The following is a 10,046-nucleotide window of genomic DNA, read 5'->3' as shown; positions in this document are numbered from 1 at the left end:
ACCTGCCAATCGATCTAACATCTGATTCATAAAAGGCAACGAAAAATGGTCCTTCCGAGTGGCTTTATTTAGCTTTCTATAGTCAATACAAATTCTCCAACCGGTAACAATTCTTGTTGGGATCAATTCATTACGCTCATTTTCAATAATCGTAATTCCACCTTTCTTCAACACACACTGCATCAGACTTACCCACGAACTTTCTGAAATAGGATAGATGATTCCTGCATCTAACCATTTGATCACTTCCTTTCTCACAACTTCCTTCATAATAGGATTGAGCCTCCTTTGCCCATTAATTCGAGCTCTTTCACCTTCCTCTAGAATAATTTTGTGCATGCAAAATGAAGGGCTTATACCTCGAATATCAACTATGGTCCAACCAATTGCTTTCTTAAATTTCTTTAGAACAGAAATTAGTTGCTCCACTTGATCTTTTGTCAATTATGCTGAAATAATCACAGGCAAAGTGGAACAGTCACCTAAATAAATGTATTTCAAATGGGAAGGAAGTACCTTTAGTTCGAGTGTAGGTGGTTCTTCGATTGACAATTTGGGTTGCATAAATTCTCTGACTTCCAACTCCAACGATTCAAACCATGTGGATTGAATAAAATTTCTTGGATTGGATTCCACCAGAACCATGTTTTCTTCACTTTCTTCATCCTCCAAAGGGTCAAACCCTAAGGTTTTCTCCAATAGATCTTCTTCCAAATTACTTTCCATAGAAATCAAGGTTTCTAACCCTTCTATCACTGAACACTCTTCTGTCGGATCGGAAAATTTCATCGCTTTAAGAATGTTAAAAGTTACCTGATCATCTTGAACTCGCATGGTGAGTTCGCCTTTCTACACATCAATTAACGTTCTTTTCGTGGCTAGGAAAGGTCTCCCAAGGATAATTGGCACTTTCTTATCTGCTTCAAAATCTAGAATAATGAAATCAGAAGGAAAAATAAATTTATCAACTCTTACCAAAACATCATCGATCTTTCCTTCAAGGTATCTTAAAAGTTGATCCTCTAGCTGGAGTGTCACAGTTGTAGGTCTTACTTCTCCTATTTCTACCATCTTGAAAATAGACTTAGGCATCAAATTGATACTCACTCCTAAGTTACTCAAAGGTTTACCAAAGTAAGATTCACCAATGTTACAATGTATCCTAAAGCTTCCTAGATCCTTCAATTTCGGTGGCAGTTTGTTCTGTAGGAACGCACTGCATTCCTTTGTCAAGGCAATAGTCTCATACTCACTCAGTCGTTTCTTCTTGGATAGTACATCCTTGATAAACTTCACATAATTTGGCATTTGTTCTAAAGCCTCCACCAATGGAATATTGATGTGTAATTGGTTCAAAACATCCAAAAACTTCTTAAATTGTACCTCCTATTTTTGCTTGTGTTGCTACAATCTTTGCGGATATGGAGGTGATGGAACTTTCGGTTGAACCAGACAACTCTTCTGAGTAGGTAAATCTACATCCACAGAAGATGTTAAATTATTTGAATTCACTAAGTTAGTATTTACCTTGTCAGTCTTTACAGATTCTGATTCCTTTGATGTAGGAATTTTAACAATTGGTTGACTTTCCTCCTTTTCAACAGGCTCGTCTTTGACATCAATCAATCAGGGTTCCAAGTTTTACCCAAGTTTCTTGTATTCTCAGTATTGCTCAGCAATGTTCCTTGCGGTCTATTATGAAGCTTCGTAGCTAACTAACCCATTTGGTTTTCCAAATTTTTTAGTGTTGCTGCTTGGCTCTAGACAAAGCGTCATTCTTTGCCATGTATGCTTTAAAAAAGTTCTCTAAACTGTTTAATGCCTTAGCTTGAGGTGGTTTTGGAGCTTGCTAATTAAACCCTTGAGATTGGTTGAGTCTATGATGCATAAAGTTGTTGTTTGGTCCATTTCCTTGGTTGCTCCAAGAAAAGTTACAGTGATTACGCCATGAAGGATTATAGAAGCTAGACAGGGGTCCTTGTCCACTCCTATTTTGGTGTTGGTTACCCGCATAGTACACTAACTCGGGACTCAATAGGAAATTCTTGAAAGAATGACCTTCCCCATAGTACACACAGAAAACTACTTCAAATGGACTTGGTGGCTAAGCTTAAAAATTATTAGCACTATTAGCGGTAAATTACTTTAACATAGAGAAAATAGATGATACCTGAGCTGATAACGAAGTGAGAGCATCAACTTCATGAACTCCAGCTATACGTCTTCTTGAAGCTGTTTGATTTGTTGGCCATTGATAGTTATTGCTTGCGATCCTCTCGATGATCTCATAAGCCTCATTATAAGACTTAGACAAAATTGCACCATTCGCAGAAGCATCTACCATCAATCTTGTATGTGCATTAAGACCATTATAGAATGTCTCCAACTAGAAACAATGAGGAATCCTATGATGATGACACTTACGAAGTAACTCCTTGAATTGCTCCCAAGCCTCATTCAAAGACTCATCATCCAATTGTTGGAAAGTTGTGATCTCATTCCTCAACTTAGATTTCTTGCTAGGCTGAAAATACTTTACCAAAAATCTCTCTACTAATTCTTGCCATGTAGATATGGAACTTGGTGGCAAGGAATTGAGCCATGCTCATGCTCGATCTCACAATGAGTTCGGAAACAACTTCATCCTCAGTGTGTCTTCAGTCACACCGGCAATCTTGAGTGAATCACTCACCTCCATAAACAATCGAAGGTGGAGATGTGGATCTTCTGTGGGCATACCACTAAATTGGCCCACCGTTTGTTGCATTTGAAACATCACTGGTTTCAATTTGAATTAGGTTGCCTCAATATTTGGCCTTCTAATTCTTGGATTTAACTCATTGAAAAGCGGCACAGCATATTGTCCAATGCATCGATCCCTATCATCGGCAATGAGGATGGGATTTTGTACACGATCGACTTCATTACCTTGGTCTTAATTTTGATTTCCAAGGTCCATCTCGACTTGTCTTTGAGTTGTTCGCTCACGTCTTCTTTGCCTGAAAGTTCGCTCAATTTTAGGGTCTACTAGGAGTAAATTGATAATCCGATCTATGCTCATAAACATTTGAGAAGAAAATCAAAAAATTAAAAAGAATAAGTTAGTAATGTTAGAAATAACCAAATTGAAAATAAATAATTTCACAAAAAATGACTATGGAAACAGTTGACAATCCCCGACAACAGCGCCAAAAACTTGTAATGCTCGGGTTTGTGCAATTGTACACAGTCGATATCAAGTAATAAGTAAGTATCGAGTTATCGTCTCCAAAGGAATTGTATTTGTGCTAAGTCAATTAATTTGTAAAATTATATTAACAATTTGATAAATAAAAACAATATAATTGAGAAGTGATTATTAAAATATATTAAACTAAATACAATGATCTCTGATGTCATTTATCCTAACATGCAACTATATGAATGAAATAGATTTTAGCAGAATTAACACAATAAGAAACAATTATAACATAAATAAGCTAGGACAATTAATTTAATTAAACTCAAATTATTATCAACATGCTTATCAATATTCAGAAAAACATTTCATTGCAACTCAATCTTTCTTGAGTTTGGAAACCAGATTAGGTCCTTTCGGAATCCTTTACTTAGTAAATACGTATTTTACTGATCCTTATTTACTAAGGGTTTCTTAGTATTCGTGCGAGGTAACAGGGACGTGTTAGGTTTGAAACAGTTTAATCACACAAATCTAAAAACTATGCAGATAACAGAGCCTGGCTAGGGTTTTTATGTAACCTACAATTTAATTGGGTTAGGATCTAAATTGAGCATGCACATTTCAATTATGTGTCCATTTGCTGTCATTTGGTTAGGATCGCTCAACTAATTCAGTTGCATTTCAATCACGCATGAATGAAATACAGACTTGTTTTTAATTGAAAACATGATTGATTGAGTCACAAACATTATAAGCATGAATCAAATAAATATTATTCAATCAAAATAATCATCCTAGCTTAACTAAAATTAAGCTATCATTGTTGTAAACAAGAACAGTAAACACATAGCAAACATTCTTGAATTAAGTAAAATAAAAGAAAGATTAAACCTAAATCAAAGTGGCTGTCACTCAAGACTCTGATTGACAAGGGCTTCTTCGTTCCTTCGCTTCACTCCTTTACTGATGGCTCTCCGAGGTGGCCGACCAAGGGCTCTTTAAGAGGCTAATTTGCTAAAAATTTTTATGCAAAGATGATGATAGCTGTGAGGGTCGAGAGAGTTGAGAGAGGAGAGAAAAATGAATGAGTGGGGGATGATTGAGGGATGAGGGATGATTAGAAAAGTGAGAAATGGGGTCTTATTTATAGGTGAGGCAAGGGAGCTAGTTTGATAAAAATAGGAGTCTCCATCTTTTGCAAATTCATCCATGGGTGGCCGGCCATGATTTGTGGAAATGTGGCCAATTTTTGCTTGATTTAAGTGCCACAATATCATCAGGATCAGGACTCGGTCAATTGAAAATATCTGAGTAAATCTCCGATTTCTTCAACTCTTCAAGGACTTATGTAATTAAAACAAAATTTGATTTATGAACGTCCACATGCAACTGAATTTTGGGTTAACTTGGTCCTCCATTTAGATGGTTTGTAATCAACATAAAGCTTTCAGACCTGTCCAGCAATAGTAGATAATTTAAAGGACAAAAGAATGTAATTTAACCACTTTAATTAATCGATTTACTTAATAAATTAAAACCCAATTTATTAATGAAACATATTAAAATACATTATTAAATATAACTTTATATTTTATTATTTAATTTAATCATGCATGGCCAACTTTATAGCTTGAAAATATAATATGCTCAAATTAATATAAAAGAAGTCATTTTCTACATGAAAACTATATAATAAAGCATAAAATCACATTTGAATAATTTCTATGTCCCAATTTCATATTTTCATATATTCCATTAATTTATTAAGCAATTACTTGGTTTTAACAAAAATATTAGTAAAAAGGTGACGAATTATATAGGAAAAATCCTATATTTTTCAGTTTACACGAATCACAAGCTCATGGGGTAGACCATGTGTCACACATGGCCTAGACACATGCCCATGTGTCTACCCATGTGGACAATATTCAAGCTATTTTCTAAGCCATTTGCCACCCTTATATACTCAAGCACATACATAACTTTAAAGGTACTTAACATGGCATAATTGGGTACTTAAATATCATCAAACAAGTTATGTTCATGGCAACACCTTATCAACGTGTACATGCACAAGACACCATACTTTGTCAAGCCAAATTTACCAATTCTCACGTATTAAGAATTATAAGTTTGCTTCCATTTTTCACATTGGGACCTTAGCTATCATCGTACCAATTCATCTCGATTAAATCAACAAGCATTCGTAACCAATAACATTACCCATCATATACACAATCACAAACCACATCTCAAAGGTATAGGCACATGCATGCATGTATAAATAGGCTTACAACCCAATAATCAATATAAGCCATATCTCATGGCCATAAACAAAATGAATCATCAAATCATTATAAGCCAACACACTTGGCCAAATTAATATGACATCTAAACAAAAAGACCAAGTCCCCTATACATGCCATACATAATATGTGAAATCATAAATACCCAAAAGATTAATTCAATAGTATGAATCGAGCTCCGACGTCCTTTGATTCTCGAGCTAGCTTGGCGATACTATAAGAAAATGGAAAGGAAGGGGAGTAAGCATAAAGCTTAGTAAGTTCACATGCAATAATAAACAATATTAAGCAACATTTAGCATGAATATCATACAATTTAACTTAACAAAAATCACATATTTATCATCATAGTTTCATAAGCATAACTTTATCATTCTTAATCTTACCAAAAGCTCATTACTTAACTAGAACGTTGTTATGAGTTTTTCGTACATACTTGTACCAACTTGTGACTTAACATACTCTTTCTCATTTTTGACATACACGTTGAGCATTTGCAATACTAAACGGATACACAGAAGGTCTTTGCACACAAGTGCCACATATGTAGCCAAAGCTACCTCATATTTCATATCACATAAAGGCTCGCTCTCAAGCTAATCAAGCTGACGATCAAGAAGTAGCTACACGGGCTGCTCACACAAGCTATCAGGTATCCGCAACACATGCCAGACTACCCAGCCACTGGTAAGACATACATGACTAGCACCCAGATCACGTAATCATATACATCACATGGGGTCCTAGTGACATGTCACTCATACTTTATTCTATTCTTAAGGTTCAAACGGGATTTTCTCTCTCTTGTCTAAACTTGTCGAATGTTTTCATCGAATCAATTTTACAATTCATACAATATTAATGCATTAAAATATGATCATAATATTGCATTATTTACACATGAACTTACCTCAGTACAAAATATGGCTAACTAATTCAATTTAGTCCACATCCTTGTTCTTTCCCCGGTCTAGGTCCAAACTCCATCTTTCTTGATCTATAATAGCAAATTTAGCTCATTTAATTACCACATTGTTCAAATCAGTCCAAAAACCATACTTTGGAAAAATTATAGTTTTGCCCTTAAACTTTTACATATTTACAAATTAGTCCTTAGGCTCGTAAAATGAAATGCATTCAATTTCTTTGTTACTCAAACCTAGCCAACCCATAAACATGCTCATATCAGCCCACATTTTTCATCAAATTAGATTTTTACCACCCATTTTACAACTTTTACAAACAAGTCATTTTTAGGTGTTTTCATTGAAAACAACTTAGTAAAAGTTGTTCATCACACATCAAACTTTCATAATCTACCATGAAACATCAAAATACATGTAACACCCCGCACCCGAGACCGTTGCCGGAGTCGAACACGAGGTGTTAACGAACTTAATTCATTTATTTACACAGTTCATTTTAAAATTTCCAGACAAGCTGGCTAACTGCATCACTGTCACCTTAAAAATCATATCTCGAGTTCCAAAACTCGAAAACTGATTCCGTAAATTTTCCACGAAACTAGACTCATATATACATCTACAGATTTTTTTCTAGAATTTTTAGTCGGTCCAATTAGTACAGTTTATTATTTAAAGTCTCCCCTATTTTAGGGTTTGACTACTCTGACCTTCATGCATTACGACTAAGATATCTCCCTGTACAAGGCTTCAATACATATGCCGTTTGTTTCTAATGAAACTAGACTCAAAAAGGAATCTGTAAATATAAAGCATGACTTCTAATTATTTCTGGTTAATTTATGGTAAATTTCCAAATTCAGAACAGGGGATCCAGTAACCGTTCTGGCACTGTTTCATGAAAACTTAAACATCTCATAAAATACGGCTCATATGGTCGTTTCGCTTCTTCCATATGAAAATAGACTCATCAAGGTTCGATTACATAATTTATTAATTATTTAATTACATTTCTACTATTTTTAGTGAATTTTCAAACTCACATCACTGCTGCTGTCAGCATCTATTTTAAGGTAAATTTCACCTACTTCATAGTTTCCATGATTCAACTAGCCATTTGACATACATAGCACCAAATATGATCATGATTAACCATTCCAATGGCTAATCATTGCCAAGCATTTCCACACCTCTCAATAACCATATATATACAAAATGATTTTAATACTATGCTCAAAATATTTAAGCCATTTTCTCATGGCTATCCGAATATATACACATTACCAAAGGTACTTGATTAACAACAAAGGTTAGTCCTATACATGTCATTATCAACGTTTAACTAAAAGAGTACCAAAAGGGCTTAGATAGTGTGGACGACTTCGACTTCGACAATCTCGAGTTCGATAGCTGACGAACAAAAAATCTATAAAACAGAGAATTAAAGAAACGGAATAAGCATTTAATGCTTAGTAAGTTTGAGTAACGAAATTATTTACGACTAAAGTATAGCGTTCATATGACTAAATGAATAATTTCATATATGCACATTCTCAAAATCATAATTTCTTCACGCTTCAACCAATATATTCATACACAGGGTATCAAACCTAACTAGAGGCCGGAAGCTCGTTAATCAATTGAGCGAGTACTATTTGAAAGGAATCAACCTTTCCGATGCATATACGAAACATACCTTATCGTTTGTATTTTATGAGCGTATTAATTGAAATTATTACAGCAAGATCGCTCGCTTCCAAACCCAAGTATCTTCGGGATTTAGGTGAATATAGCAACTCGCACAAATGCCTTCGGGTCTTAGCCCGGATTTAGTCACTAGCATGAATGCCTTTGGGACTTAGCCCGGATATAGTCACTAGCACAAATGCCTTCGGGACTTAGCCCGGGTATAGCAACTACTCGCACAAATGCCTTCGGGACTTAGCCCGGATATCATCCGAATAATCAAGCACATATACCAATAAATCATGACACATCCATATTTCATTATCATAACTAGAATTCAAACACAAGACGCTTATCAACCATTACCATTTTCGGCTCAATAGCCACATACAAAGAGCATGATTTTGATTTGCTTTATAACATGATCTCTATACACATTCGGCTACCCATCATAGGTATAAACTAATCACCTCAATATACAATTCAAGTAAAATCATTATATCACCGTTTATTTGTTATGCTTATATGTCATCACTTAATCAAATCATAAACTAAGTTTCATTACTCGAAAACTTACCTCGGATGTTGTCAAACGATTTCAACGGCTATTCGATCACTTTTTTCTTTCCCTTATCCAGCTTTGATCCTCTAAGCTCTTGAGCTAAATCAAACAATTTAGTTCCCAATCAAACACAATCACACGGCATCCATATACATTTTAGAACCATTCTTAACATATTTACTACTCATTTACAAACAAAATACTCATATCACATTTATAAAACTACAAGCCGAATATACCTATGTGTGACCATCCCAATTTAATCGATTTCTTGTTTTATGCACTACCACATATTCACACACATATATATATATATTATGCCATTTACTCATAAACCCCATTATGCCGAATATTCATTAACCAATAGTCACACACACTACTTATGTACAAAAATTTATCCACCCTAGCCTAGAGTTCATTCGGCCATTCATCACTCAACCAAACAAAATTTCATAGCAAACTCCTATGACCAAGCACACACATATACTTACATCCCAATACTCATAACATTCAAAATCACATTTTAAGTAATTTATCTTAAACAATGCTGAATCCTTAAGTGATTAAACATCAAATTTTTACTCAATTCCCAAACATATAAACAACATTTATTCATGACATCAAGCATCTTCATTTCGGCTATTACACATATATACACTAGCAATCAAATACTAACATTTGCACTTCACCTTAATAGCTAGCTTAGCAAACCTTAATTTAACATATAATTGTTCATAACACAATTAAAGCATCCTCTCCATTCCATCAATTCAAAACACATACATTGCCCAATAATATCCAAAATCATATTCGGCCTTAGTACTCAACTTGCTAGCCGATTTTTCTCCATCTAGCAACTAATGCACATATGTGCTCATTTGTTAGACTTTACTTCACCTAACTACCAATTTTTTCTTTTCATCCAAATAACATGAACAACAACCATTTCTTGAACATTTTCTCTTAACCGATTACTCATGTTACCAACAAGATTCAAAATTTGGACATGGGCTAAGCAAGGAGCTTAATGACTAACTCAAAAAAAAAATGCTAGAAATCCAAGAATCATCCTTGAACTTACCTTGATTTAGCTAACCACCATAGCTGAATTTTTCCAAGCTTGTTCTCTCCTAGTCACGGCAATGAGGAGCAAAGATGAAAACTTTGGTTTCTCCTCCCATTTACCACATGTTTTATTATTCTTAATTCCTTATTTTATTTTGTAAACTAATAATGCTAATAGAAAATACATATTATCATCAATGACCCATACCATGGCCGGCCACTACTTATTATAAATGGAAATTTGACATGCAAACCCATCATTTTTATAACATGCATTAATAGGTCCTTATAGATTAACCTATCACCTTTTAAAAGTGTCACAC

The 10,046-nt window shown here is 34.6% G+C and overlaps 1 non-coding gene across 1 annotated transcript; it reads left to right on the top strand.

The window, feature by feature from the left end:
* The first annotated feature begins 2,402 nt into the window (after positions 1-2,402).
* LOC121228426 (small nucleolar RNA R71) lies at positions 2,403-2,509 on the top strand. Its single transcript, XR_005926002.1, has one exon. It is a non-coding gene; the product is annotated as a small nucleolar RNA R71 (small nucleolar RNA).
* The last annotated feature ends 7,537 nt before the right edge of the window (positions 2,510-10,046 follow it).

Source organism: Gossypium hirsutum, chromosome A04, assembly GCF_007990345.1.
Source record: "Gossypium hirsutum isolate 1008001.06 chromosome A04, Gossypium_hirsutum_v2.1, whole genome shotgun sequence".
Lineage (NCBI taxonomy): Eukaryota > Viridiplantae > Streptophyta > Magnoliopsida > Malvales > Malvaceae > Gossypium > Gossypium hirsutum.
This window is presented reverse-complemented; position numbering and strand designations above follow the sequence as displayed.